The sequence below is a fragment of the Lactuca virosa genome, chromosome 5 (genome assembly GCF_052849685.1).
Source record: "Lactuca virosa cultivar CGN04683 chromosome 5, Lactuca_virosa_CGN04683_v6, whole genome shotgun sequence".
Taxonomy (NCBI): Eukaryota; Viridiplantae; Streptophyta; class Magnoliopsida; order Asterales; family Asteraceae; genus Lactuca; species Lactuca virosa.
In genome coordinates this window covers 385,292,016-385,300,097 of record NC_136430.1, presented here as the reverse complement: position 1 = coordinate 385,300,097, position 8,082 = coordinate 385,292,016, and positions in this window count along the sequence as shown.

Here is an 8,082-nt window from a genome sequence, read left to right as displayed (position 1 = left end):
TCGATATGCACTTCAAATTTGCGAATGGGATGCCGAGGATCGCAAACAAGTTGTGAATAACCATGCGAATCGACATGGTGCACTCAATGTCTTTATCACCTAATCAATGTGCTGGTTAGCCACGCATGCTCCATTGATCTATGATAAACATCGAGCCACCCATTGTCACCAATGTCAATCCCAAATTAGTGTGTCGGTTAGCCACGCGCGCTCCATTAACGTTTGACAAGGGTACAAAGTGTAATTCCATGGAATAGCATCAATTTTCACATTTTACCCTAAAGTAACTAAGATTGGGAATTTAAAAAAAATTGGTAGTTATTTTGCAATATTCATTATACTTATAATGAGTAATTAAGTGCCCTATCCTATCCGTTCGGCTAACGACTCCACCAGTCAAGCAAGCGGTGGATGTGAGTATACATCCATTAAGCGCCATTTATAGGCAACAACCTTATACTCACCTTATAGACTGACTTCGTGAATGAGTCCTACTAACGATAAGACTAGCTTATATATATATATATATATATATATATATATATATATATATATATTAAGCTTGTAATAATATAATAGTATAGGGTTGAATTTTAAACTTGTAAAATTCTAATGGTTTTGAAATTATTCAAAATTAAACTTTTAATCACAAAATTCAAATTTCAAAACTTGAGGACAAGTTTTTGAACTTTTCAAAACACAAGGGATCAAATAACAAATAATATAAATTAAACAATTTATTTTATGATTATCTATATTTGACCTAATCCAATTTTAGTCACAAGATAATTACCAAATAATTTAAATAATCCATATTTATCATATAAAGAAACTATTATTCAAAAGATTTGAAATTATCTTTTGTTTTGGCAGGGATAATCATTCAGATATAATAAAATTCGGATTTTATCTTGAAAAAACGATTTAGGCATTATTCCCATGACAAAACAGCAACAAAATCCCGGAATATCCTCTGTCTGACAGCTAAACTCGTCGAGTCCACATTGGAACTCGTCGAGTTCATCCAACTCGTCGAGTTCCTCATGGAACTCGTCGAGTTCATAAAACAGTTAGCACAAAAAACGATTTTCAGCAATCAAACAGTTAAAGCATCACATACAACTTAAAGCAATCATGTCTCTGATACCACTGATGGGTTTTAAGCATAAGAACAATCCTATGTGCTCATACAAACCCTAATGCTTGGATCTAGGTTTCTCTATTGTACATGCTTTGAATCCAAGACTTGTAAACCCTAATCTAGCATACATAATTCAAAAATTAACTTAATACATCAGATCTAGATGTTTACCTCTTCAAAGATTGGCTTACATATTCTTTTCTTCTTCTCTTGAGCTTAGAGTCACAATCGTAACTCCTCTAATGTATCACAAACACCTCAAGCAAGAAGGCAATTTTGAGAGAGGAGGGATGATGCTAATTTTCGGCCCTAGGGTTTCTCTTGGAAGCAAGTCGCCGAAAATTGGAGCCTTGGGGTCTTATTTATACTGTAGGGTGCTAGGGTTTCAGTCTAAACCCTAATGGATACCTTAGCTACCAAGTAGCCCAAGGAACCTTCTGGAATAAGGCCCTTGGACGAAAATATGATGATCCCTCATCATAATTTCGTTCCCCCTTAGTCCATTAGGTTTCCCAACACAAAACTCAACTATCACACATTTGATAGTTTGTACCCCTTTATTTAATTAATCTCTTTTAGTCACCAAATTAATTCCTAATTAATTTATGACTAATACTAATTAAATAAATATGATTTCTCATTTAATATATTATTCTCATAATATATTAATAAACCATAATATCCTCTCTCTTTCCTCAAATTACCTTGTCAAGTTGCTTTGGTGAAGGCAACCCAAAAGGACCATGCATAACCGGGTCAAGTACATACCAAATATAGTTACGGGCTTAGACACTAATCCAACAGATATATGCAAGTCAAAATTCACATTGTGAGTAAGAGACGAAAAAATGACTTTTGGAATTGGAGACATAGTCAAGATTGATTGTGCTCGAAATGAAGGATTCAATATAGATGAAGAAGTCGAGCTTGAAGAGTTGGAGTAGCTAATGGAAAAGGAAATGAAAGCAATTAATGAAGTCAAGCACACAAAGCCTAGATCATCGATTCCAATGTTTTTTGAAGTCTTTGCTTACAAAACTCCAAAGTCTTTAGTTAGTGAGGAGAGTGAAGAAAGTTTAGTGTCAACTGATGATGAAGAAGAAGTTACCCAAGTCTTGAAACCACCAACTTTAGACATGGAGAATGTTGAAGCTAAGGAGCTACAAAGAGAAGAAAAAGAAGGTCCTAAACTTGTTGAGAATAAAGGAGTTAAATGAAAGCTCGAAGAAGGTAATTCCAAATTGAAAAAGGAAAACTCTAAGAAGGGCTACTTAAGGAGAGTGCAAGCGTACAAACAAAGATGAAGGGAGAAAAAGGTCCAATTGGTGATTGAAACTACAAACAATTCAACATAGGGTGGCACAAAGTTTGGCTCATGACTCTTATAAAAAGAAGTGCTTCTCGGGAAGCAACCCGAGCTCGGTTTGCATTTTTCTTTTCATTTTTCTTTTAGTTTTTCATTTATTTGTGAGTTTTTGGATAAATAATCACCGTAGTCATCTTATTTATTTTTTAGAAAACGGCAAAAATCAAGTTTGGGGTCCTTATCGTAAAAAGTAATATAGTTTTATGAACAACATTTATAGAATAATTAATAAATCATGAAAGTCATAAATTACATCAGTAAGAAATAAAAAAGGCTCGTTTTATGGATCAATTGGACTACGAACTAATACCCAATTTAAAAAATATTAGCCTAAAATTGAAATAACCCAAAAAGTTGGTCCAAACACGGCCCACGACGTGAAGCCCACCTCCATGACGTGATATCGTGTAGATCACGGACTTAACAAAGAGTTCCAGTCACGTTCGTTAACATTCACTTTTCATATATTTCGACGTGATTCTGAATTGGTCCCCCCACACTTTGATTTCGGCCGAATCCTTCTTTTTCCTACTTGCATCTTACGTAATTATCATCAAAGTTAATTTCACCAAGTTGTTTCATCTTCATTTTCATATATTTTTAGACATTTTGACTTAGGTTTTGTTCTTGAGGTTTTACTTTCAAAATTTGAGTCGATTTGTTAGTAAATTATGGTTGCATGTGTGTTCAAAAACCTTAGAATAGCATATTACACAAACCCCAAGCATCAATTTTAGTTCGATTGGACTCTGGTATGACCGATTGTAGCTCACGTCACGAACAGAATTCACGACGTGGTTTTGTAGACCACGACGTGAAAAATGGGCAAACAGTTTTCAGTTTGCTGCTATATGCTTAATGGTTTGGTGGTCTTTGTGTTATGTTTGATGTTCATATTTCAGGTACTATGGGGCCAAGGCGTGCGATTCCGAAGGAGCAAGAACACACAGATGTACAAAGTATCCATCAAATTTACTGATTTCCTCAAAATATTTCGCAAACTATGCTCAATAATTATGCAAAAGAAGCTGGGATGGTTGTACAATTGGGAATTTGTGGTGGCACCGTTATTAGATTGGGCATGGTTACATGGGGTTGGCATGGTCGCGGATGTTGAAAGATATTAGACGAAACTATTTGTTGGAGAAGGTTTCACATTTCCATGTAACGGGTGGCGAAATTTGTTTTCTATGAAGAGCTCGTTTATCGTGAATTGTCCATTGAGTTCATTGCCACGGCCAATTTCAAAGAACGGACTACTGACCCAACATACAACTGGGCCCTTGTATTCCGATTGGGTGGAGTTTATCGCAAACGTAGCCTTCGTGAATGTGCTTGGAGAATGGCGTTATATACTGAAGAAGAAGCATAATCACCTCATTTTATCCTATTTATACAAGGTTGTGTTCACGACTTTACATCAGGGGTAATTGACGTCCAGTTCTGGAGAGGCATTTCCAATCACGAGTATAATTCACGTGATACTTGTGAAGGACAAATTCGGTCTCCTATTTACAAGTACTTACATCATCTAATCACTTTCTCTATTAACCATAAACATCATGGTGACAGGGTGCCTTTATAAAATTTATTCTATCTTTGGAGTATCATCACACTAGGATTTTTCGGTGACCTACCATACATGCTTGCAAGATTTTTAGGGACGAAGGCGGAAAATTCTCGGCCTAGTAGTCCCATTACTGGTGGACATTTTGTCACTATCCTAGCTCGGTCATATGGGACTTTAACTCCTAACTTTATTAGGAATTTGACATGTTTCAAAGACTCCGACATGAATATTCAATTTGTGAGTCTTATGCGAGTTATGGTGAACACTGGCGGGGGATATGCCATACCCCCAGAAGATATTGAGCAACCACTTGGTCAATGAGGGGGACAACCAAGCCAAAGGAGAAGGCGAAATTTTAGAGATCGATGGGAAAGAGGTCAACAACAACAACCACCTCAACCATTTGAGGGTGGTGTACCAATCGACCCATTCCAAAGTGGGGTCGGTACTTATTTAGACAATCTCTGTAGTGGTGTTAATTATCACAATCAAGCTATTGATGTCTTATTTACATATCTTAATGTGGAGCGATCGCCGACAATGCCGCCTCATTACCCGTACATTTCGACATGGGAGGAGTTGCAGACGAGGCAAGGAGATGGAGCTCGGACTAGTGGCGTGAGAGAGGACGAAGATGATTATTGATCCTTTTTATTTTTAGTCATTTTTATTTTCTTTTTTATTTTTAGTGTGTTTTAAGTTTTTCTTTGGTTTGTTTAAAACTTGTAACCAACTATGTGATGGATGTTTTTCTTTTTTCCACAATTCGTTTGCTTTGTTGCAGATTTGGTAGCTATCGTGAGAGAAACATAAGAGAATAGAGATAAGGGCGTACGATGAAAGCCATTTCATTTAGAGTTACGAGTCGAAGCCCAAAATATTTAGTAAGTATGGGGTCAATTTCATGAGATCAACGAGATTAGAGGAGGAGAGAGAGTCTAGAAATATTGAGTTTTTATGAGTCTTAATCCATTTAGGAGGTGATAGTAAGTATCACTTGCATGGAAGATGACTTACTAAAACAGTTTCTGGATCTCCCAGTTTTCACGACGTGGCTTTCGTTCCCACGTCGTGATTTCAAAATCCATCACGATTTAGATTTCCATTTATATCGACAACACGACGTGAATTCTATCATCACGTCGTGAGCAATGAAAAATGGCATTTCTACACTACTTTTCCAACTTTACAATGTGGCGTATGCTTTCCCATATTGAGATACTATGCTTTGAAGATCGTATGCACCACATTTGTTGAAGATTCAATTTTCTGATTCACATTTTGCCGACACAATTACGTCTCTCGGAAGATCAAAGTTCCAATCACATAGTCGAGATGTTCAAGTTTTCCACACGCATTCAGTATCAATCTCGCCACTACGACCCCCGGGGAGTCTTTTCCTTTTTCCCCTTTTATTGTTTTTAAATTATTTTATGCATACAGTGAGGGCATTGTAGGAATTATGTGTGGGGTAAGGGGTCGAAAAAGTAAATTGCTAGTAAATTTTAAAAAAATAAAAAATAGATTTGAAATAATAATCTACAAATTAAATCTAGTGATAATTAAAAACTTAAGTTGCTAGTGTTGCGTGGGATGATCCAATGCGAGATCAAATGTTTAATTGAGCCAACATATGTTATAGTATACTTGTGGCTTTCCAAGTCTTAGTGAAAATCCATGATATATGTAAGATAACCTGGTAGTTTATATGGCATAATAAGTTTTGCAGCCTATACCTGAAATCTATCCAGGAGATCTTACGTAGTCATTGCACTTAGAGTAATATCTTTAACCGATAAAGGTTGAAGTTAAGCACCCTTGCTTAAGAATGTAGGATTTGAGAGAAAAAAGAGAGATATTTTTTTAAAAAAAAGAGAGAAATTACCAAAAAGTTGTTAGAATTTTGGAGTAGTCAAAGTATGAAGATTAAAAGATCAAAATTTTAAAGAATCAAAAAGTTGAAGATACCAAAAATCAAACAATAAAGATGGTGAATTCAAAGAAATCAAAGATCAATTATTCAAAGAAGTGAAGAATTCCAAAAAGCTCCATTATGGTATCAAAAGTTGTAATTTTTCTAGAGTATGTATGTTTGGGTAGCTTAACCAAAAATACCTTGAGGTTAAGAAAGATCTCTGAGGATAGATTCGGAGGGGTGCAGAAATGAGTATCGTATAAGCTAAGGGGTGAAGGTGCATAAGGATTGTGAGTATTTAGGATTGGGAAGTTGTTATGATTTTAGACACAAATATACGCATTGAGGTCTTGGTATAATGGCTGAGTTCAAAATGGATTGTCTTATGTGATGTTGGTGATGAAAGTTTGACCTAAAAATAAGTTAGTTTCGCTTGAGGGAAAGAAAATGATTGTTTCGCTTGATGAAAGTTTGACCTAAAAATAAGTTATACACATTTTTAGGGAATATTTTAATACATTTTATTTAATATTTTGGTTAAATGCAAAGATATATGATACTTATTGGGATTGAATTAAATTTTGTAGAAAAAAGGAACACTCTTGAAGAATAGGGACTAAAATTGATAAGAATTGGAACGTTGGAGGATGGAAGATTAAAAGGAGAAAATTCCAGCTAAAAACCCAAATAACAACGTGGCCATCAACATCATGACGTATAGTGAGTATTCCAGAAGATAAGTACGCGGGAAGTCAGAATCCTTGCCCGATAAGGATCTATACCCAAGTCACGATGTGAAACCCCTGTTCATGTTGTGAATCTCGTAATTCCTCAAAACTATAAATTATCCTTCACTCATACGATTTGAGGAGGCTTGAAGGGTTTTTCAGAGAGATTTTTGGAGTAGAATAGTCAGAGAAATCGAATTCAAAGCATTCTAGGAAGGGAACAAGATTGAATATCAAGAGATTGAAGAACACATTCTTACATTGATTTGGTAAGCTTTGATCATGTCAATTCTGATTGAAACTGTTTTTGTGTAGATGAAGCTTTAACTCTATGGTTTAGTATATGAAATTATGGATTTAAATAGTTGGGTTTTAGCTTGTGTTTGATTATCCTTACCTAGCCTGCTAATATTTGATACTTTGATTGCTTGAATTCAAGTTCTATGTAGCTTAGTGACCATTAAATTACATGAGTTTGTTTACCTAGTAGTTTAGTGACTATTAAATTGCTAGAGCTAGGATCGACCAAATCTTAGATAAGTGATAAAAGTAACTAATTTAGATGTGCAGGAGAACATAAATTATGACCATAATCGTGTTTAATTAGATCAATCTTACAAAGCTTAACTATATCTTATAACTGATTATGTGTTTGCTAGTGTATGACCATGCATAGTTTTACATGAATTAGTGAAAACATTAGTAAATTTGGACTTTAAAATTGCTAATAACATAATATTTAACCAACCTTAATAATCAATAATTAGTATCTAATCATAGAGGAGAAGTGGATTCGAACTGGACGGAAGTGTTTATGGTAATCGATTGAAATCCTTAGCTAAGAGTTTAAGTTTCTCTGAACTTACAAAATCAGATAAAAACCAATTTAACTTTTGCTTGTTTTAGGTTAATTTTGAGTGATTAAATTAAATAATGAAATCCTTCGATGTGTTCAATACCCGACTATTGGTGCTATATTATTTGCGAGAAGGTACACTGCCTTAATTCTTAATAGTTAGTTAGATAGTTGGTAAAAATCATATGTGTAGTAATATTACGTATCCGTTACTTCTTCATATGAGTCTAAAAACTCCGAAACCATGCATGGCTTCCATACTGACAGTGTCACTCGAACCTCAGCCATGCCCACCATAACCTTGCAACTTTGATCCAACCATGGGGCCCGCGAAGTTTCCGACCATGCAGAAACCCCAAAAAATCCAAACAGACAAAGACTAAACTAGTCTATACTTCAATCACGCAGGCTGAAAATTTCCAAGTTCGATAAGACCAAAATCCTTAACAACCTTGATCCATGTTAGTGATAAACTAAAGGAATGAATCTACATCTGTAACATACAC